The following is a 26,564-nucleotide window of genomic DNA, read 5'->3' on the forward strand; positions in this document are numbered from 1 at the left end:
AAATCACTTATAATAATGAGTATAAAAATAATATCAAACTTCATAGGCATAACGAATAACGAATAAAAATACCCTCGTGCTCTAATATATTATATTATACAGTCTATAGATCGTTTTAGTTTAATAGATTAAAGGAAAAACTTTCTAGTTTTCAATTGAAGAGCATGATTAAATGACTAAGATGCAATTAATTTGAATTTACTTTTAACAAATAAAAATAATATTAAAAAAATAACGTATAATTGAAAAATATCGCAGTTAATTTGTCATCAACCGAACGAAAATAAACATTTAAAATAAGAGGAAAAATAATGCGTACAACTGCATCCTGTAGGTAAAATACATCGAAGTATATAAGTATATAAGATAAATTCATTCTCTTTTTTTTAAAACGATTTCTTTTTTTCACCAATAATATAATGTTGTTTGTTTATCAACTTATTTCAAATCATTTATACTACTATGATAAATATTACCATACCTTTAACAAACTAAAGGTATGTATAATAAAATAACAAATGTATAATAATATAAATACGATAAACCTATAATAAATATGAAATATAAAAACAAAATGTAGATCATTTTAAAATTATATTCAAATTCAAATTCATGTTTTTTCAACATAAATAATATACTAAAAACTAAAATTACAATATAATGTATTTAGATATGTTGATACACTGATGGCTGTTGGATAATATTTACATATTATTTTTATTTAAGATTGAAGAAATTGGGGAAGAGATCAACATTGTTATAAAAATATAGCATACAACTTAAGACCATCTATACCCATCAATAACGAGAGAGATAATGCAGTTTAACAACAAAAATAACATCATAAATCTAAGATCAAATCCTATTATATGCATTAGTAATGACTATCTCTGTCTAAAAATTTTAACACATGCATTGTACCAGATCAGCTCATTAAAAAAATAACTTATTTTTGCCTAAATATTTAACACGTAATTTGCATGAAATTACGCGATCAAATTTAGAACACGCATGACATATGTTTATATCACGAACCAAAAGATCAAGAGGTGGGGGCTTATACAAGGTTAAATAATTTCGTGCAAATTCATGCTAATTATATGCTAAATTTGAGGTAGTCAATTTATGAATAATTTAATTTTTTCATCTGAGTGAGTTTGGAAAAACGTTGCCGCCGATTAGTCTTTTAGTTTTATGGTAAAATATATGTCATATAAATTCTATCCACTCCATTTGATTTATAAAGTGTGATTCACAGTATTTGTGTATAAATATGTACATCTGCAGTATAGTATGTTTATTAAAATAGAAATCATAGAAATATTATTAATTCAACATCGTTATTAATAAAGCTAGAATGATATAAATTTTTGCGTCATTTTTTGGTTATCAAATCCAAAATATAGCTAACTGAGATAGAAATCCGTTTCACTTACTGGAAATTAAAAAAATGACATTTTAATTTTGCATATTTTGAATTTTTTAGATCATATTATTGAGTTTATTTTTTTAATACATCAATTTTTTTTTTTTTTTGGTCAAAAAATGTTTGAGTTTATCTTAATATGCTTGCTTATTGTCTATCGACACCGTATTTTATATCTATATTATGCTTATTGTTTTCATAAATAAATATTTTATTATATATTATATAAACAACAAATACATAACACTATATTTTTAAGTATTTTAGCATGTCTCGTAATTGTTTAAAACATATGAATCCTTACTCTAGTTATTAAAATACATACATCAGCTCCGGGTCAAATAATTATAAAAATTGTCATCTCTATTTTTTTCAGAAACTACTCGTATTTATTTATTTATTTATTAATTTTATTTTATTTTTTTTTTTTTTCATCAATAATATTACAGCATTCGGAATAATCGCAATCGCCTGAAACCTGCACGTTTATGTAAAGAATATAATATGATATTATATAATATAGGTGTACCAGAAAAGAAGAATCGTTGACATTGATGAACACGGCGGCGGCGGTGGTGAGACGCGTCCTCCGGCATAATAATATACATAAGTGATATTATTTGCAGTCGGTATTTTTATTGTGATCTCCAAAACGTGTAACCAGTAGCGTATAATAGTAACACATTACAACTATACGTCTGTTGCAGGCGATCTGCGCGGAGATGAACTGCACATATTATTTATACCTATATTGTCCGGATTAATCACGGTCACGAATCGGTGTGCATATTGTACGGTGGCGGTGGTGGTCATCAATCTCTCCGAGAACATATATTATTATTGTTGTTATATGTATTGTACATACAGTGTTCGACCAACGACGCATAACTATATATACACGCACACAATACAGCATTTTATATCATTGTTTGCATATTATATAGGAACATACGTGCGTGCGAATCTTCTGACCGGACCGTAGGAATTTTGGCAAAGGGTTCCTCGTCCAGCCAGCGGGAACCGGGTTGAACCCCCTCTCTCTCTTTCCCAATCACCAGGCGAGAGAAAAGAAGTCTTTCATATCGCCGAGACTGCATATTATAATATTGTAACATAAAATAATATTTTAATGTAACTCGATTTGACGGGTTCGTTCGTAAGCCCGACGCCTCCGTGGGATACACATATATTATTATGTACGCATAAGTACATAATATAGTATGATGTACAGTGGCCGTATACTTCTGGTTATAATAATGCAATCGCGAGGAGATAATATGACGTATTTAAATGTAAATTTGGCGTAAAATTGTCATGTCTTCAAGGTTTGTGAACATATTATTCACGAAGTGATATGGTGTGGCGGTTACCGCCTATACGTATTAAATTGCACGAAACGAAGCGATTGCATACAATGAAACGAAACGGCCAATATATCTGAATAGTATTATAAATTGGGTTATTTATTTTAATGTAAGACGTCGAGTAATAGCCCAGTATGAGGTATAGCTGATGAAATTTTTAATTTATGATATAAATTAAAACTATTATGTTTATAGCAGCATCAATAACATTTTTGTTTATATCATGATGTCCCTATAGGCTATAACTATAAGGATGGCGAAATTAAAATTTGAAGTCAAACTGTTTGCATACGCTTGAGCTCGATCTGGCTAACTACGTCAAACATAATTTTGAAAATGATCATCCGTTATTTTTCAAACACTGGTAAATCGTATTAAATTTTATATTTCATATTTTAAATCAGATAATATAATTTTAACACTAAAACATCAATGATTGAAGGTTTTATGTTACACTATATTATATTGATTATAACAGTTTTAAGTTTAAATGAATGCATTACTTGAACCAGTTGAACCTACTACCTAGATATTAATAATACTTATATACTAAGCTGTTCAACTAGCTTCCGCAATAATTTAAATAAAAAATATTCATCCAAACTATGAATGCACGTAATTAATATTATTTTTCTAGCTAAGAGATTAATATTTTGTATTATATAAGTGTAATTAAAACATGCGATCATTGCAATTAAATGTCTGTAAACGGTTCTTTTTTTTTTTTAAATTAAAATAATATTTAGGATAGATAGTCACTTAATAAACCTTACTAACTTAAAACGACTGTTTTAAATAAGCTACTGATAATTATTATATAGTTATAATCGATTAGCAGTGTATAAACTCTTATTCAAACAAAAACGTAAAATAAAAAGCTTAATTAATCGATTTTATATGCTAAGTTAATTAACCGATAAGTAAATGTAAATACAAAAATAAAGGTCAAGTAGAGTAAGCAATGTTTTTTTTATTGAAATCGTAGTAAAAAGATGCGTATTAAAATTATATAATATCATTATCTTAAGGATTTATGGCAAAACGCGTTTTCGTTACCTTATTCGACGTGAACATTTTACTACACATACCATGGTTGTAACCGATTGCGCGTAAGTGGAGTAGCCATTTTTTTCGATCTTTATTTTTTTTTTTCTTAAACCCTCAACAATCGAATCGCATCGATCATTTGTCGCTCACTACAATAAATATAATAACATTATTTTATTATTACATGTGCGAGTACCTACATATATTATTATTATTATCGTCGTTATACTCTCCTCGGACGCGGCCCGAGGCACGTGTTTAATAAGGCGTTATTTTATTCCAGTCTGTTGGTGGCCTTTCCCGTTTCTTTTCTCTTCCGCCGTCGTCTTTTTACCACAGCCTACCTATATTGCTGCAGCTATTGCTATTATTATTATATTCATTCTTATTTTTCTTTTTTTTTTTTTTTTGTGCCCGATTAGTTTTATTGGATTTATCGCCGCGTGACCGACCGGTGCCCGGAGAATTTCTCGACCACAAAAGAAACGGTCGCGCGCCCGGGCACCGCAGCAGTGTTTGTACAGTTGTTGCGCAAATAGCCGCCGGCCATGCCATACAATGTTATACGGTATGACGTATAAATACGCGCGTACAACGATAATACTGTACGATGTCGATGTATAAGTAAGTTAACCGTGCAAAGCTTTCGCGGAGAGAAAAAACACGTATCGCGCGGGTCGGATAACATAAATTGCAGCGGGCGGATACGCAGCTGCCGCAGTAGTAGTAGTCGTCTGACGTACACATATTACTATTATTATTATTATTATACGGTATATACCTACAGCGTACGAATATTGTTCGGTCGACTGCTTCCTGTCGGATTGTGCCGATGGGGGTGTGGGTCGTTGGGTATATACCGGGGTTAACCGCTAATAATTGGATAACCGTCGTCGTCGTCGCCGCCGCTGCCTTCGTCGACTTTACGTTATTTGCCACTTTTTTTACGTCTTATATAATATAATAATATGACGCGGTCGCAGAAAAAATCGTATCCTTCGATTTCCACGCATACGATAATATTTCATATCATACTTACATGTATAGGTGCACGAGGGGCAGAAATTTAATGACAGACGCAAGTGACCAGATTTGTGATGTCAAAAATGTTAAGTTTGCAACCGATCGGTACAAGACGTATACAATATTGCTATGTTTTAATGGGTAATATGAAGGTTGTAATATTGATAAAAGTGTGCCGAACTTAGTACAAAATTTGTAGTTCACGACGATCTGAATGAAAACTCGACGGAGGTCACAACTGCAGCAGTTGCGCTGTTTCAATAGATAAACTTTGTACGGTTGATTGTTTAAAATTCAAAACACGAACACTTATCACGTTGAGACGTAGAGAATTGTGTTTGTGTACCTACACAAAAATAAAAAGTTTTTAATTATTCAAATGAATTTAATAAAAATATTATACTCCTTAAAAATGGTTTTACAAAAATATAGATTAGATGTGATATTAAATATAGTATTTATTATGCTTAAAAATGAGATAGTCATTTTAAAATCAAAACTTTATGTGACCATAGAATACATCTTAAGTAATAATAGTTATACAATAGTTGAATAATTTTGAAATATAGGCTTTAAAATTCTAAAATCACATATTGAATAACTATATTAGTTACGAAGAAAAAGGAGGGGTTGGAATACTTGGTATTCACCATGTATATTGTATACTCTATAACTCTATAAAATAAAATAAAAAATGAAAAATCCATGGATTTCATCTTCCTGAACAGTAAACAATAAAAAAAAATTATTTATGTGTCTGTTTTAATATAACATCGACAATACAATATAATTAAAATATTATATTTTTATCGTGATTCAATAGTAGGTAAATATACATGCAAATCTTTAGCAGATGTTTTATTATCACACCATCCTTAATATTGAAAATCATTTTTTAATTAGAAATAAATAAGTAATATATAACCAACTTAAAAAAGTATACGGCAAAAAATATTTATTTTTTTGGTTATTTATCATACTATATGTTAGCATTTAATTATTATTTTCATTATTATCTTTTTATTTAAGTATATGTATTTTTTTTTATAACTTATTGTAAAAATAGTGGTAAGTTAATTAATTTTTGTAAAGTCTGCATTTTTTTTATGATAAGAGTATTTTTATCAATTTAATAACTTACGGAAAACCAAATTTCGGTCAATTAAATATAATAACTGAAGTCCGAGTTTATATGAAAATACAATAAATGTGTAAAATCAAGATATTGCAGGATATATCTAAAAATAAATTAAATATACACGTAAATCAGTTAATGATCTGATATTAATGTTGATAAAAATTATGAGAGTTGACAAGATTATACAATTATATACAGTAAAAAATAAAAAATGAAATCGTAAATTTATGAGAGGTATACGTATTATTATAAAAAAAAAAAATGTTTAGTCATAACTACACTATCTATTTTTTCAATTTATAAGCATATGAAAATGGTTTTTAACCAATTACCAGGTTATATATTATTTTTTTTTTTTTTACTTTCAACAATCCATTGTACATTACTTTAACCATTACATTATTTGTATATATAAATAATTCATACATTATGCATTATAAACAAACAGTAAGATATAATAAGTCACATTCTAACGAGAAATATTACATCTCCATTAATAGTTCGCATAATAATGTAAAATACTTTTTTTTTGTATACCCGTATAATAGATGATTTTTATATTATATGTTTTTTTTACATGATTCAATTATTATCATACTTATGAACGAATATGCTACAAAAAATATTACAATGACACAGTCAGACAAAAAATGCGAAAATAAAACTTTGGTGAACAGCTTATAAACGTATTATTATTTCTACAATTTATTACTTTTGGACATAATGATTAAATTTTCCACACAACACTTTAATATAAATATATGTGTGAACGGTTCTTTAATATTTATTATTAGCGACTAGAGATGATAAATTTCATATTCTTTTCCACATTTTATAGCTATTTAGGATAGGTTAGGTAAGCATCCGTTTCATGTCCTATGAGTTCATATACTATTCTTTATAATATTATTTTATTGATTTATTGTAATACATATCAACACGTTTACGTTACTTAGCCAATAAAGAGCAATAAATAAATCATGAAGTTTTTTTTTTTTTTTATGATTTTCACTAAAGATAATCAATATGTATAGGTAGGTTATTAACATTTTTATTTACTATTAGAAATTAAACTTTTAATACAATATTATTTAAACGCGATAAGGAAACCATATGGAAATGTGTCACCTTAGCTTAAAATAAAACTTAAGTGTATATAACAGGTGTGTATACAGCTGAAGTTAGACTGTTCGAGTACCCTATATTCTTTGTGGTTTAGACTAATAATTATAGAAGATTAGTAAATGACGTTAATGTATTCCCTAATTGTCGACTATGAAAAATATACTAAGATTTTTTAATTTAACCAACTTTAAAATACAAATTATTATTTTTAATTCTACGTATTACATTGCCTAAGTCATAAGCAGCAAATATTTTTTTCTACATACCTACCTACCTATTTAAATATAAATATTAACGAATACAAATCTTTTGACAACATTTAAATAATTGGACTACTAGTAACACTTAGAAATATATTTTTCAGAAGTTCCCTTTAGTATAAAAGAAGTAAATTTAGAGAGCCATTTTAAAAAGCATATTTTAGAATTTAAAGTAATTTTAGCCGTCTTACTATAATGTTCGTCAATGTACGCATATAGACGATAGACATTTCCTATATAACAAATAGCCAACATTCCAAATTTTCTGCTCCTACGTCCTTAACAATATTATTACGGCAATATTTATTTATTTTTTTATGCACTTATCTGTATGCAAATATAGCTGATTTTTGCTATCTGTATTTATCATCCCTAGTTAAGCGAAAAATAATTACGATTTATTATTATTATCGTCGTCGTCAACATCTCTTATACCGTAACATCACATTATACCTATACATAATATTTATGATCGTCATTATTTGTTCATTCAATACGTTATATTCATACGCATTTCACCGCGGTGCTTCTTTTGCCCTCGCTCGGCCAACGGTGCATGTTATGTACATTATAAAATATTACATTATTGTAGTGGACGTTCCCGCTGCGAGAAGATAGTTTATATCGTATATTTATGTGTGCATATGTATATGTATATAATATAGAGAGAGAAAGTCCCTACAGCCAATCAACTCGGCGGCAAATAACACAATAAATGCGTTGTTGTGAGTATAGACTATACCTTAACCTTAAGTATAAAAAACGAAAGAGAAAAAAATATTTAGGGTGAGAAGCGAGTGATTAAACCGCCTCATAGTCGTCGTCGTCGTCGTCGTCCTCGCCACGACGTCGTGAGCATTATACATTATATACCTGAAATCGCAACCGTGGGACCCTCGGAGTACAGGACGCCATTCTCTCGGGTATTTTTTATACACACACATATACGATAGAGCTATATATATATATATATGTGTGTGTGGACTGGATTTTGTTTTTTATGCGCACACGGCGTAATTTTAACCCCTCCTTCTTCCGCTTTTTTTTTAGACCCCATCGGCCCTAGAGAAACAATTTTTTTTTATCACACACCACTCTCATAATAAGACGGTGCGGAGTATATTTTTTCGAGGGTGACCTCGAATTGCAAAAGGTTGACCCTGAGCGCGGCTCGTCTGCAGCAGCATCGCGCATACACACGCACGCGGCGCGTTAGCCATCTGCGACGCACAAACAATGCACCTACGATATAAAATTATACCTATATAGGTAGGCGCGCACCGGTGTACTCGGCCGATGTGCCGTGTGGCGAAACTACCCCTTCGGATGAGGAGACGAACGACGTCAAATATATAGTGGTGAAACGGAGAGAAAGTATATAATATAATATAAAATAATAAATACCTGCGTAGTATTATATGATATTGAAATAAAAAATAGCTGGTTGTAGGTATATATATATAAAGTATATAATACAATATTATTATAATATCCGATGGCATCGTCCTTGGCCGTTTTACCAACAACGACGTATAATAATTAATATAATGAACTTTTGATTCAGGTGGGTTTTTTTTTTTGCCCCTTTATCATTATGTATATTTTCTTCGATTTATCTGTTTATAGGGGTGTAAAAAAAACAGGAAACGCCGCGTAAAAAAATCATCCGGCCCACGCAGACGGCATACCTGCTATAGTAATAATAATTATTATTATTGTTATAAATATATAATATAATAAATAAACCATGTTGTAATAGTACGACGGTGCTAGCCGTGACGAAACCAGACCAATATATTATAACATAGGTAACTCGTATATTAAACACTCTGATCCTTTTACAGCGAGTCGACGTTTGTTATAGATTATATTATACATGATGGGTGAAATAAATATAATTATATATTGGTTTTGGATTTATTTTTTCTCATTTTTCTATAATCGATATACAGTAGTTTAATACAAGAGTTACGACCATAATTTTATCAGTATAAAAATATTTACACGTGCTGCTTTGGGTTAGCCCTTAAGTTTTCGATTTATCTAATCAAAATCACATGTTATAGTGCTAGTGTTCTATCTTTCACTTTTCTCAGATTTAATCTTTCGTTTATTAACTATATTATATTTTCCTTTACTAGAAATCTCATTACAATCAATTTCTGGATGACTTCTGTTTTCAATTTTTTTTTTTTTTTTTGATAATAGTCTATGATATATTCAGACATTTAAATTTAAATTATTATTTAAATTATTAATTAAGTAAATCGTACTTAATAGCAACTAAATTATCTTAAACATTTTAAAAATAAAAATGAATATATTATAAAGGTAATGGTTTCTGCTTTTTGTTTTTTCTCCCATCAGCATATAAAAGTTTTATTAATGCATGATAATAGTAATTAGGGCTCAGTTATTTTAAGTTATAATCTACTATTACACAGTGAAACATAATAATTTAATTTAATTGTATTACTATGTTAATTTTGGTAGGTACGATTAAATATATCATAGCTGTAATATATTGTTCATTTAAATTAATATTTGTTTTATTCGTTTTATATTTTATACGTAAATATTATGCTTAAACTATTTTAAACAATTTAAAAATAACAAATTGTATTATATTATTATATACAAATATGAATTAAAGAGATATGACATTTATTTATTGTACAACTTTAAATTTTTCAATTTGTTTATAAACAAGATGTTCTACGCTCGCCTTAACTCTCAGTCTATTCCCCTTGATCCAAATAAGCTTATTAACTTATAAAATTTCTGTTAATCTTCTAAGACGCCTAAAGCGCAAACGATGTTCAAACTTGTTAAACTAATATTTATATTAACTAATTTTATCAACAAATAAAAAAAATTAAAAAAAAAAAAACAAACCGGAATTGTCACCAATGAGGATATAGTCAAGTTGCTTGATGTACAATAATTACTAATACTATTACAGTACATTGTGTATTTAAAATAAAGAAAAACAAATCGTAGTTTTATACGAAATTTTTATAATATTATTATGAATATGATTAAACAGTAGGTTAAAATGTGTAAACAGAAGAATTAAAAAAAAACCTCATTAATGCGTACTCATTCATATTATAAATAATAATAAAACCGTCTCGTATATTTTAATTATATTTTAATGACAGCGCGCCAGATACTTGAAAATATAAACCTCTTGAGAAACCAAAAAACAAGAAACTACCACCGGCTCGGCACTTACGTCACAAGGAAATCATAATTTTGAAATTCAAATAAAATTCTCGAAACCGGCGATGATTAACAAGTTACGACTGTGTGTATATATATATAAAACACATTCACTGCAGCTCTTCTGCGTTATATGAACTTATAATATACGAAAACCAAATTGCATCGTTCTACGCGCTATGAGTATAACATGAAGGCTGCAATAGTATAAATATTTACCGTTTATTTTTATTTTTTTATATGTTTTCAGAATGTCCATCAATAATAACAGTTTCAATAATGGTAGCTACCGTGAAAAAAACCGGTGTGTAAAGCATTTTTGTTTAGACGAAACACAAAAAAAAAAAATCCAAAATAAAAATGTAATCTTACCCCACATGTGCCTCGGCCTCACGACCGTGAGAACTCGACGAGCTGTAGTGTATACGGTGTGGGTCAACGGGATCTAGTAAAAAAAAACTCAAAAAAGTAGTCCTTTAAAAAAAAAAGAAAAAAATAATGTAGAAATCGCTAAAAAAATCCTCCAAATTTCGAAACATCTGACCGTCATAATGGTACAGCGGAGCATTACACAAGGGTGGCTCGTCGTATAGTGAAAGAAATGAACGATAAAAAAAAAATCGGAGGAAAAAATCACATTGCGGTACCGTGCGCGTTGAATGAAGAAAAAAATAGCGTTCGCGAAAAACCTCGTGAGAATCTATTTGGACGAACTTGCTGGGGACACTTTCTATAATATTAATATAATAAAATAAACACACTGTCCGCGAATAATAGTCAGTAGACACCACTCGCATTAACGGAACGAGGAAATAATAAAATAACGACCGTGATTTTAATGACGTGCGCTGTATCCGAATCAGGATTGGATTTATGATGTGTTGCTTATGGACAACCTTAAAACAGTCCAAATAATATGAGTAACACACTATATTGTTTCACATTACCGTGGAGTCATTAGATTAATTTATTGTTTTACCGTTTTCAATATTAAACTTTATTTCTAATTTGAAGATTAAGTTTTTTGTTTTTTTTTTTATATCGTACAACTTTTCTATTAAATAATATTGTAATAAAATGTCTGTATATTATTTTATTTTACATTATTATCTTATTTATGTTAACAGTCGATTTCGGTATCGTTAAACGCAAATTTCTCAATATTTTTTTTTTAACGTAATTAGTTCATATTTTTTTTTTTTTTTATACTGTAAATGAATAAAAAATTTAATTTTTAAATAAAATATTGTAAGAAAAGAAAAAAAAAATTATAATCTTGTATCAATACACTTTATTACTCATCGAAATTTTCTATTTTTCCTATTTTTTTCTTCTTATCTTTATGATATTTTAATGCTAATATGATATAATATCATCAATCTAAGGCCATACGTATACAGTATAATTCCTTAATGCTATAACTTCCGAGTGCTACAGTTATATTTTATTTTTTTGTATTTCGGAGAGATTTCGACAAGAGGTCACGTTTCGGGTTTTTAGTTTCATTCGTCGAGAGCTTAAATATAAAACAATTAGCACGTGCTACTCGTCCGCCCGTGCGCACACTGAAGTCTGCTAAGCACGAAGAATTTCCCCGACTCTGAGATAACGTCCATTCGCCCGCGGGTTACGATTATGCATGTACCTATATTATAATATATTTTAAGTTTTAAAGGGTTTTTATCTGATCCTGACGATCGGTTAGTGCTCGAGTTTTGTTCGCCTCAGCAAATGTTGTACAACTCCACCACCGGACCCTCGAATAAGTTTTCCAACTCGGGACAAAAGTTCAACTAACGCACCGGAAGTTCCAAGTTTATCGTCACTACACCACAACCGCTGCTGCAGCTATAATATAATAGAATTTATATATACGAGTACATATAGTGTATACCTAAATCCAAACAAAATGACAAAAAAATAAACTACAAAAATCGATTTGGCTAGAGCCACACAGCTTTAGCATAATACACGTAATTTGTATGCGATCTTTGCAATTTTATTATTTTGTTCACAATAAATAGTTCGCAAAAGTAATTATATTATTCTTATTGATTAAACTATGTCTGCATGGACACGGACTCACGACATCTTTGATTATTGTAACCTATATCTGTAGCTGTATCTGGAGTAAAATATTTTTCTCGGTATTTTGAAGAATGATGAATAACACGGATAACTTTGATAGACTACGCCGAAAAAAATGTATTTACAATGACGGTAGATTTTCGACATCACATTAATTGAAATGTTCTCAACTCGTGATTTATATTAAAACACATTTACTTTTACATTTAAATTAACAATACATTTTTCACGTCCATCTGTAATTCTTATTACGCGCACCCTTATCTATATCGTAATATTTTATTGTAATTTGTAAAAGTAACGTAACAAATATTTAAAAGATGTCGTAATAATAAATATAATGATGTAATAATTTATTACATTCATGAATATACAGACAATGAATTTTTTTTATCATAAGCCACTTATTATTTGAAAGTATTCCTACATAATTCTAAGCAATAATAAAGCAAAAATGTTCTAAAAAAAACTGACTTACTATTTTTTATCATATTTTTAAATTTTTTTAACGTATACCTACGAACATTTTTTAATTTATATTTTAAAATAAAATATCATTCAAAGTATTTATTAAACGTCAAATTTCGATTGAGTATTTTATGAGTTACCAGTAATTAAATTTTAGATGAACAAGGGTGTTCTGTAAAATGTTAGTCCACTACAATTCTGTTCATCTAATTTTTAAATATCTATTACTCATAGTTGATAAACTATTCCGAATAATAATTTGATTCGTAATATCAAATAAAAAATGTATGTTACCAGACATAAAAAAGCAAAAGAACTTTAAAAAAAATTATGGATAAAATGTACTAAAAAATTTTTTTTTTTTCTAGAAACGAGCTACTTATAATTCACTATTACTTAAAATAATTAATATTTTTAAAAACATTTATAGTTTTTACAATAATGACGAGTTTGTGATAAAAAAAAATCACCTAGTTCAAGATGCTGCCTGGTATAATAAATATTTCAATCGAACACACGCACGTACAACATTAAAACCATCCCTTATAATAATAATAAAAATATGTACCTACGACAAAATCATGAAGCATAAAATATTATATTATTATATCTTGTGCGGTGTGGCATATACCGAGATACCGCATTGAAATCGAGTCCGGTGTGCCTATACCCGTTTAACAATTTCGGTCGATTTTTCTATTATTATTTTTTTAATCCGTTTCTTCTTCTTTTTATTGCTCGCACAACAATCGCCTTAAAGGCGTGCAGCAATATTGTTGTCGCTCGGTCAGAGTATACGATTATTTTACTCGCATTCGCCAGGACCACGGTACCCACCTTTATACGCAGTAATACATACCTATATAAACGCACATATATGATATATATATTTTTTAAGACGACGCGACGGCTGGTATTGGTTTTCTCCCGGGGCATCTGCTGGCATCCCCTTTGTGCTACCCTTTTATTTATTATTATTATTATGATTTTTTTATTTTTTTTAATCACCCCGAAGACACAAAACACACGAAAAAAAAATCCGTCTGCACTCACGGCGTACAATTCATAATAATGGCCCGAAAAATCGGACCCAGACAACTCTTTTTTTTCTGCTCCGTCTTTTACGTTTTTCTCGATTCCCATGTGTGCAACGTGCGTTATGGGGCACCTTCGTCAATCGTCCCTATCCGCGGCGAATGAGGTCACTCCATATTATATTTATAAGCCACTAACGTCCCTTTTTTTTATGGGCATTCTGAAGAGCTACCGAGTGAACCGGTAAACAGAAAAAAACGTGATCTTTTGTCGGCACACCCACGAAATTTAATACGTCTCAGTATTATACGTCACATCGTTAATGTTTACGTTCACGCAAATTCGGATTATGCAGTCCACTTAAACATTTTTTTCCCATTCATTATAATGATACGTACCAATAACATAGTAATACAGTATATAATATAGTCGTACACAAATATCAGGTTCAGACACGAATCTCTGTCTCACATACGTATGCGGTTATAATATAATATACCTACGTCCGATGAGTGATCAAACGCGAATGACTGGGATTTACAATATTGTTTTAACCGATTTAATTCTATTTTTATATAATACGTTGTATTAAATTATTATAATATTATATATATATATATATATATATCATTACGAGTTAAAATATTGTCTTTTCTAATGCTTCATCAAAACAAAAATAATAATCCAAAATATATTATTATCTTAATTAATGTTATGACTTTACAGTGAATCAGTAAGACAATAAATATTAAATATTGACGTTTTTAAAAATTACCACTTGCAGAATTGAAATGTATATTCATTTACAAAACTTGTGTTGTTATGTTGTTTATTTATTTAAATACTTTCAAGTAACAAAAAAACCAAATTGTATAATTTAGCTTTATATAATATGTGTGTTTAGTAGGAAAAAATATTAAATTTTATGCACTCTATACGTGTTTCGTCTTATTTCATCTATACGTTTAATATACAAATTTTAAACGTATATCAGATGGTTATTATAAATATACATTCACTTTGTTTGTTTTTTATCGAACATCGTTTTCAAATTATATTTAATCGGTACGATAATATGCTGATGTTTAGACGTAAAATAATAATTGGATCTGTTGATTCTAAAGGACAACAGCGGCTGCACATTTATTTATTTGTTTATTTTTATTTTAACTTTGCCAGAAAGAACGTTCTTGAATTAGTTCAATTTATCTTAAGCTATTTGTTCTTATTGTTTTATACAACGTAGCAAGAAAGTTTGCAAACCCTCATTATTTGTCGTCCAGGGACAATATGTTTATTAAAAATTATTAAATTGAACTAAATTATATTATTATTTCATGTATATTAAGCGTCATCGGTCATTAATTAGTATTTTATATATCGAGGAATTTACATTTTTTTGATCAAACTGTTAAAAAATGATACATATTTAATTTATTGTTTTTGATATTGGAATTTTATAATATACTTATCTATAGCATATATAACGCGTTCCTTAATGGTTCTTGCTATTGAAATATATAAACATATATTTATATATAATATATGTATATACAATACACGTTGTATTTTATTGTGTAAAAACTATTTCACGGACCCACAGCTGGTTCGTTTTTTGTATTCCTTCTTTTATAAAGTATTCCTGATTATAAAATACAATACAAAATTCTGAATTATAGTCGTATCCACCTAACCGAATTTGAATGAATAATATTAAGAAAAAACTTTAAAGTAAATAATTGGGTGTTATTAAATAATAGTCATTAATATTTTTTATAGAACTTTAATAACCTAATATTATTGCAGAATATATTATTTTTGTATAGCGATCGATATTTTGACGAGTTATATATTTACAATAATAATAATGCAAGTACAAGTAGAATATATTATGAGACTCGTAAATTATATGAAATTCTAATGTTACAAAAACAATGTAAAATTCAAAACGAAAACATAAGTTTTGGCTTAGAATTTGGATTATAAAGATAATATGATGTTTTTTAAATACTCAACATAAAGGATTGATACTAGGTACAGTAATTTATAATGTTATCATGAAAAAACTCGATCAATGGCAATATAACAAATAATTATTTACTCTAAATTTTTTGGATAAACCTACGTTATTTTTTGCGTACAATGATATATTTCTATACAAAGTTATTGTATTTGGTTGTTTAAGAACGGATTTTAATTTGAGCGTGGTTAATGATTACAGATATAACGTGCCGTTATGAAATAATATAATTTACTCAATTTTAAAACTAACCATCACTTGATGTAATTTTAATTTAACGTTCACACATGTTGTAATTTGTAATTACATTAAAAAACAGAGATGTACGAGAGACGCGGTCACTAATAAAGAGTTCGATGAAAAAAATTATTACGATAATAATGATATAAAAGCATATAATATAATATACATTAAACACAATTATAATTATACCAAACACGTGCAAAACAAGGTGCTGGCGAACATAATATGTACACTGCGAATCGGTTCGTGATAAGGATCACAGTTGGTGTTTGATTTTTTCTATGTATATATCTGATATTTTACAGTTTTTCACGAATATAATGCATACAGGACGACTTTTTCGTCACAGCACCAACGAAATTATTTCATCGTGCGAGACAATATTTTCTATGTTTTACTTTTGAAAATGTTATTGCAACAATAATCGACGCTATTATTCGTTATACATATTTTATATGCATTTATCCTAAAAAACATTGACGAAACCGCCGTACGATAAGATAATAATAAAATAATACGTGCATATGGTTCGCGGGATCGAAAAAAATCGTACCCCGTACGGTGTTCTGCTCATACATAATACAATATTACGCGTCACAATAACGGTATATTTTATTATTGTAATAATTTTTCGTCGGGCACGCGCGATTCGAACGAATGGCAAAAGAAAAAAATGGAAAGCTATAAAAAAAAAACCGTACAAAATACAAAAACAATCAAACCTTCCGGAAATCGGGGGACGCGTTGCGGATACACTGCAGGTAGGTTAAGTTAGCACAGGTATTGTACAGGTATCATGGATACCTGAACTCGTTATAATGATATTACTTAGTACTTACAGATAATAATAATGCGAACTATTGGTACATTTACCATAATATCATAACAAGCTTCAGTCGACTACTCGAGTTGTGTTATTATAATATTTAATCTGTATTTACCTGTATATTACACATATGTATATATAATATATATAAGTATTATCGGTGCTGCGTGTAGCCAAGTGATGTGCACCTGTGTCCTTGTATTCACATCCCGTTACCGAGAACTGTTTATTCATATTTCTATATACATATTATTATTGTAATTAAAAGGCGATAGTTGTAACATAATTATATATAGTTATAAGTGTGGTATTATTTCATAATATATATATACTAATTAATGTAACATTAAGTGCATACGACAACACGAATTCATAGGTATTATCACCATCATCATTATTATTATTGTTGTTATATGATCGTTGTTATACTATTTAAAATTTATAATATATCTAAGTATATTGTTGTTTGCACGGTATATAGAAGCATTGTTTAATTGGTGGACCATCACTTTCACAAGTCCTGCATAGGGACTTTTAAAACACAACAATGTTATTTGAATTATCGTTTATATCAGGATAAATAATTTAAGTGTACATAGCGTTCCATTAGGTACCTACGTAATTTTCCATGTCTCAAGAATTTGTTTACATTTAACCGTGTATTAATCATCAAAAAATTTGTTAAAATTTTAAATGATTTTTGAATTTGATCGATATATAAGACTTAGATTCATATAGAACAAATAGAAAGTTCCTTATTTTACCGTAGAAAAAATATTTTTTCGAATCAGTGTATTATATCTAAAAGTTACATTGTACCTGAAAAAAGTAAATACCTACCTATTAATTTGTTTACAAATTCATATCCAAATAATAATATAAACATTAATCATACCTACGTGAATAAACTAAAATGGTTTTTTATTTTAAATGGTAAAATGTTGTCTTTTATATATATATATATATATAATATTATAATATGGTATGTCGAAAACGTGTTTATTTAAAATAATTGATGTTTAATATGTCTTCAGTAGGTACAATTAAATAATGAATCCTGTGGTCAGTTTCATAACTGTTTTCGTTTTCTGAAAATAGTATTCAATTCAACAATATACTTGACAATAATTATTAATTACAAATTGTGCAAATCGTACGTCTCCGTCCGTCTGGTTTCTGTTGCCACAGCAATATTGCGGTTCGGGACGGCTGCGGCGGCGGCGGCAGCGGTGTAAACGGCGCCCTCGGCCCTCGCGAAACGTTTTACGATCTCGGCAGACGGTCTAACTGCAGTTCACACGGTATGCCAAAATACACCGCCCAGGCAACAGATGTCCGCGTGTATAAAGGTGCAGTGTTTTTGTGTGTGTCTGTGTGTATGTGTATGTAGTATGTACGTGTGTACGTGTGTACGTGTGTGTGTGTGTGTGTGTGTGTGTGTGTGTGGTGACACTCGAGGTTTTCGGCGCTCGGTATATAATTGGGCCCATACCGGACATACGGTTTCGCCTGAAATCGAACGGTCGTCTTCCGTTTCAACGACGACAGTACTTAATAATAATAACGTAAGACTTATCGTGTGTCGTGTATACGACCATAATGCGTCTACCGCGGTATACGAGGGTGGAGTATATAGTGCAGTATACCTATTAACTATAAAATATTGTTATGTGCGTATACGGTCTCCGTCGGTTCATATTTTTCATATCCCATATTTATGTGCTCGGATCCGCAATTCCGCAATACACCTTTATTTTAGATACGGCACACAACTGCAGTAGACTGAATGATATCGTAATATGAACTATACACTATAAATACGCACATTAATTAAACATTGACCATTGACCAATATACAATATATACATTATACACTTCACACTTTTTGACTCCGTCCAAATCATAATTTATTGTTAAAATGACAATCGGCAGTCAGTTTGACATTCATCATAAACGCGAGTGAACTCAATCGTGTGCATAATTACAAACGTACAACAAAACATAATCTTTATTAGTATCAAGTTAAAGCCTTTAGAATTTCGTGCAAAATACATTAAAATTTCAAAATATATCTCTAATCATAGGTAAACAAACCATTAGACCTAGTAAGAATATCAAGTACGATAAGCCCGACAATATATCAATTGTCAACTGAAATTACGTATTTTCAAAATATTTGTTTTCAAAACGGCAAAGTCGTCTAGGTATCAGACAAAACAATATATAACAATAATATATTTGCTTATACACTTTTTCGGTTTCGCATTTAAAACCACAACGGCATCGTGTGTCTATATAAATGGTTATTAAATTCTATCTTACAGCTGAAGGCAGTTCTATCATTCGAGTTTTGGTGTAGAAGCCGTTATAACTATAAGGTATTTGTTAAAGCAGAAACCAAACTGAATATAGACAATGTAATTTTAGGCTTTTACTTTTTAGGCATTTTTTATTTTCACTACGTACAAGATCATCTGAGAAAACGTATTGTTGGTAGACCATTCTACGGACCACTTGATGTCGCAACACAGTTAAATATCAATGTGAATAAGAATTCCATAATACTAAGAATTTTTATTTTACTAGCATCGAAATCCATTCTATCTGTTTTCTATACGTAATACGCTGAAAGTTACTGAATAAATTACTATTTAAACCGGAAACTTTACGTATAATACCAATGCGCAAAACTTACATATGAATTTAGTTGGTATTACTAAAAAATATAAATACCAATAAACCGAAGTAAAGGTTAGAACTCAGGACTAAGGTATAAACCATAGACCAAAACGTACGATTGAAACTGCGATTACGATTTATTATTAACAGTTTATTTTAACGGCTACTTTTTAAAAACTCGTGTATAATTTATTGTTTTCATAAATTCAATTCGTTCAACGTTAGTATAGAACCATAATTAAATAACACAACCACATTTGTTTTATGAACGTATTATTATAGAAAAAATGGGTGTCATAAAAATGAATTTATATTTGCTTTTTATGTTGAATTTTAGCGAACGAAACCACGTGATAAAATTATTATAATCACAAAACACCGACGTTTATTACCGTAAATATTGAAGTAGTTAAAATATGATGTTATAATACGCGTATTAAAGTATACATAATACAATTATTATTAGCTCAAGAACTAGCTAAGACCAGTAAAAATGTAATCGCTCACCGTATTCCGTAACACATTAGGTATAAGTTAATAAAAACATATTTTTTTGTTGTTAAAATACGTTTAATTTCAATACGCGACATTGAATAGTAATTAAAAAGTAAAATGTTGTATAATAATATCATACATTTATAATGTCATGTTATCATTACGGCGATATTATAGTATATCTTATAAATATATAATATAATATATTATGTGACTTTTGATTAGTTATCGTTATTTGTGTTACATAATAATACTTCATATTAAGTCATAACCGATAATTTAATTATTATTACTCAGAATAATTACAAGAAATCGTTATTTTTTATACATATAGGGAATATTGGGATGTTTGAATAATATTATTAAGATACTATAATAGTTAATATGCGAAAAAAAATTTAAAAAAATTGTCGCCACTAAAAAAGAGACCAACAACAATATTTGTCTCTAATGTATTAATATATTTTTTTTTAATTAATCAGGAAAACGAAGCGTAAAGACAACCAAAAATATGCGTATTCTTACGTCTCTATATAGATTTTATAGCGTACAATATTCCTCTGATGAAGTTTGATAAAAAATCGAAACCAGCCATGAGTACATATTACACATATAGCCATAATCAGTATAATATAATAAATGAGTTGTTACACTGCACGCACACATATTCTATAACTCCGACAAAAATATATATTACATCGTTTATATACGTGTATTATAGACCGAAAAAGGTCTGGTGATGTATATTATCATCGTACAATATAATATATAATATACAGTTGTGGACGTTTAAAGATCAGAGGGAGAAAGTGCCGCGGCGTATACATAAAGTATATATAATAATAATAACAAGAGAGGAAAAAATACAATAATCATAAAAAAAAAATTTAAAAAAAAGCGCAACAGACGATATTATAAGGGTGTGCGTGTAGTGAAGAACCTGTCTTGCAAGTCTCGGCGTCGGCGGGGAACGCAAAATATGTAATAATAATAATAATAATAGTAATAATAATAATAATAATCGTAACCGTCTGGAGGCGGCGGCGGCGGACACTGCGATCGGACGGACGGACGGTCGGACAGACGCGGACCGCCGGGCGTTGGAATGCTCAAGGTCAAAAACGCACCCTTCGCGCACAAAGACCATATAGGTGCTTATATTATATATGTGTGTATATATCTGTGTGGTGGACCGGACGAGGAGGGGTTGTTTGGCGAGAGGGAGGAGAGACCACAAGTGCGTGTCTAGACTGACCCGCAGCACCAGCACCAGCCCCAGCAGCCACGGCGCAGACAGGTTGTTTCGCCCGGCCCAATAACCCCCGCGCGCGCGGGTCATTTTCAACCCCAACACCCGCCGAAGACGTCTGCGTGCGTGTCTGCGTGTGTGCGTGCGTGCGCGGAAACGTATAACTGTAAAAACCTGTCCGGCCGACCGTTTTCACCCCTCGCTCGCGCACAACCCCTACGCGACCGGTCATCCGTCCGTCGAGTTATAGCCGGTGCTTGTGTATTCATATGCGTGTGCTTGCGTGTCTGCAGACCCCGCCGACCCGCGTGCACTGCTCACGCGGGCGCGGTATCCCCGCGGGTGTGTGTGCCCAGGTACCTGCCGTCGGGTACTTTTACCTGCGGATTAATTTCTTTCTGCGCAGCACTGTTCTTCTCTCTACAAGTATAATAATAATATATAATATTATTATATAAGATAGGTATACCGTTTCTACTTGTATTTCGTTTACTATTATTATTATTATTACTATTATTTTTTTTTTTTTTTTTTATCCCATTGGAGAGATTTTTTCTTTTCATTTTATTCATTTTCTCTCCGTGTATTAATAAAAAATAAAAAAAAAGGAAAAAAAACCGCTCACCAAAATGTATTTCTCTCTCGTTCTCTCCTCTTTTCTCCTCTCCTGTAGACGTCGGAGAACAATGCGCCGGTGTCGGATCAATCCTTTGTGTTTTGCGCCCCGCGCGTTGTCAACGTTATTATCCCGGTGGCGGACGATTCGATTGCTCGCGTTGGGGAAAAAATAACGGCTCTGGAAAAATTGAAAAGAAAGGACCGGGACGATGACGCGAGGGCGGTAGAAGACGCGGCGACGAAAAGGATATAGAAATATACATCACAACACCCACAACAGGTGTAATTTGTCCGAAGCAATCGCGATTTCATTGTCCGATCTCTGGAGCAGGTTAAATTACTTTTTATTTTCGAAATTTGCCTCTATTCTTCTTATAAACGAACCTTCCATTCATTTCTTTGTCGCTGATTAATATTTGTTTTGCCCAGGAAATACAGCCGTGGTCCCACGTTATTATTTTTTTATTATTATTATTTTTTAACACTCATACATTATATTGAATTAATGTACACATGTTCACAAATCACGATACGTACCTATAGGTGTTTATACAGGTACCTCGTATAAGCAGCTATAGCATACGGTCACGGTATAATAATATATATAAAATAACAATCACGTTAAATACTATGAGTTAATTGCAATTCATAATGCGTATAACGGGACAACTGTGCGATTATTTATTTTATATAAATAATTGTATTGAGAAAATAACAGTTAACTAATCTCATGCGTTATAGTTGAAAATTAAAATTACTCATTGTATTTAAACTTACTGTGTATTGTATTATACTATTATATTCCTTCATTAGTTCTGTACAGGTGTGCCTCAGAATTTTATAATACAATATTTGGATATTTTTGAATATTAGAAATAAAAATAAAACATTTTTGCGGATAAGTTAAAACAATATTTATAAACATTTAAGATCGCAATTATTTTGTTAAATAGAATTATAAAAGGAAATAGGAATATTTTTTTTCTTTTATAAAAATTAGCGTGAACCCAATTATTTATCTGATACTTAAAATGAAAGTACAAACTTAATTTATTACCAAGGTTCATAATTATTATCAAGAGACTTTAAGCCTGTAAGTCCATTTTTTATTATAAATGAACGGTATTTTGATAAATTTATCCTAGTATTGTACGTATAGTAAGGGTTAATTTTTTTAAGATTTAGCATATAACTTATTTTTATATAGCTATTATTAATATTAAGTACTCGTAATAGATTAAATAATTTATTTAAATGAAATGTATTGGATTATGCTTATGATTGTAATTTAATTTACATTTTTTTTTTTTTTTTTTGTTTAACTGATAAGTACTTATTATGTTACACCCATTCTAAAAAATTATGCCGTAGTAAATTAATGATTGTATGTGAAATAATTTATTCTATATTGTGGTATTTGAAGAGCAATTTTTTTTTTTTAATCATCAAATAAAATATTTTAGTTAACTTAATTTTTCTATGAGTTTATTGGTATTAATATTTCATGTAAGATTTTCGTTAAATAATAGATGGATGTATTTCACGTTTGAGTATTTAAATAGTTTTGGACAAGTGCACTATGCTATGCCAATTGTAATATGTGATAATATAATTTTTTACGCTCAAGTTTTTAAATCGTTTAAAAATGCAACAAATTTCGACTTATTATAGAATTAACTCTTAAATTATTATTTTTAAAAACAGTTATCTAGTAAAATCATGTCTGATTGTACTTGGTATAACCTGATTTCAAACAAAGTAGAAAATTAAAATTGCAGTTTTATCAGCATATACGAGTAAATTGTATTATTAATTCGAAAATGTAACGTCTAGCGCAAAAACGAACATTATACAAAGAATAGGGAACACATTGAAACAACGCTTCAGGTGCTTTATTTTAAAAGACATTATTAATAGTGCAATTGACGGATATATTAGCAATAAATTTATATTAATAGGTTTATCCGATGCCTTACGTCTAAAATATTATTGTTCAAGTACTCTTTATTTTTGTTCATTTAATGTATCGGTTAGTATGTGTTTATTTAAACTTCAAAATTGTTACATTTTAAATAAAAACTGGTGTTAAAGTTCTATGAATATTAAAACATGCGCGATGTTCTTGACGAATGACATTATCTGAATTGTAACTTATAATATTATATTGTGTCCTCGTTTCAACATTGGATTAAAATAAATACGACACAATTTAACGAAAATCATATTTACTGCCTCATCTTCAGATCCATATCACATATATTGACACATTATATTATAACGTTTTGCAGAGCATTGGTAAAAAATCCTCAATACAACGACGACTGCAACTATACGAAACGTATACCATACGCACGTTAAATCATTAAACTCGTACAATATGTATATACATATAAATATCTATATGACAACAACAATATCATTAGAGACCAGTTCGAGTTGTTGAAACGTCGAGCTGTGTGTGTATGTAAGTTGGAAGCACATAAAAAAATAAAAGTAAAATTTAGTTGGTCGCACATGTTGAACCACATGTCACGGTGGATCTCCCGTTTCCGTGTGCGTCTCGCGTTTCGGACGGACACGTATATAACATACGTATTATGTTATACATATATATATATATATATTATAAACATATATATATGTAAATATACATACAGCGCTGTATTCTTAATGTGTGCGTAATAATGTTTAGGAACGGAATGAAAAAAATCGACCAGAAAACCTGCATGTAAAGTCCGTCGTACACGATGAGAAAACGAACTTCACCTCCCCCAAGAGTGTTTTTTTTCAGGTTTTTTAACGTGGTATTTTTTTTTACGTAATTTCATCGGCGTTCCTATGTGTATATGTCGGCGGCGGCGACGACGATGATGAACGGATAGACGGAAGGACGGGGGAAAAACCAAAAAAACCGAACGAAACACGTGTGTGCGTTTCGGCAGTTTCCCTCGTATACAATATATATATTTATAATAGATATTATAAATAATACATATAATATGTATATATCTAAACTATATACCCTGTATAATAATAAGTCGTACTATAAGCCACGACGATGTTGTCCGAAAATAGACACGACGAAACAGTCCGGCGGGAATATTCGTCGCGCGTTAGACCGTGGCGTCCCCTAAAGACACTATATTGTCTAGCCGATCTAAGATCCCCATAATATAACAATCATTATACACTAATGCGATCCGGTGTTCACCGTTTTGGGTGTAACACTTTCGATACTGGCTCTGATGCAACAGCCGATATAGGTAGTCTATGCGTCATCGGTATCCGCACCCCCGAACCAAGGGTTAGGTAAGGTTGGCCGGTCCAAATATCGCAAGGTCAATTGTTACACCCCTATGTCATATCGTTTTACTTGCATGACAAATGTAACCAAAATTATTTATGTGTTAATCGTTAGTAGGAGTGGCTTTGGTCGGGATCTAGAACACGGAACAGTTGTTGGCCAGGTTAGGTTAGACATTAACGGATATATATCTAAAAGTCCTGCAAAATAAGTTCGGTAGATAATCATGTAATAGAATAAAAGTACAGTAAAAAATCCAATATTTATACTTTTTCTTTCTTGTATAAACTTTTAGTATTTAAATTAAAGCAATATATTTATACTTATTATAACGTGATAGGTGATACATTTGTTTAAATAAGTAGATACCTACTGTATCAGTATTTAAACAATATAAAGTACAAGTTAAATGTTATGTTAAATTACAACATACGTTAATTTGAAAAACAGCAGTACGTATATATTAAGTAATAATAAATATAAATATTGAGCTTTATTACCCGAACTTTTATTCCATCGTACAATAATTTTAACAAACAATAATATTCTGTTCTCTAAAATAATAATGAGAGAAAAAAATTTAAACAATAACTATTATTATCATGTATATGAAGTTATTTTTTATTTTAAAAATCATTGCGAAAATATTAAAAGTTAATGAAACTTTTTTAACATTTCAATTAAGATACTACATTTTTTTTTTAAATGTTTCTCGTCAAGTCTTACGATAATATGTAAGTATTAAGTACATAATATAAAAAAATGAATAATAGTAATAATACTGATAAATACCAACATTTAACACGTTACCTATATATATATATATATATAGGTAAAAATATCGTTCACATTTGTGAATTTCGGAAGGTCCTTAATATTTTTTTTTCAAATATATAATTTTCTATCGACACCGTAATAAAGTTGAAGATAATTT

This window comes from Melanaphis sacchari, unplaced genomic scaffold, assembly GCF_002803265.2.
Source record: "Melanaphis sacchari strain LSU unplaced genomic scaffold, SCAv2.0 Contig27_pilon_pilon, whole genome shotgun sequence".
Lineage (NCBI taxonomy): Eukaryota > Metazoa > Arthropoda > Insecta > Hemiptera > Aphididae > Melanaphis > Melanaphis sacchari.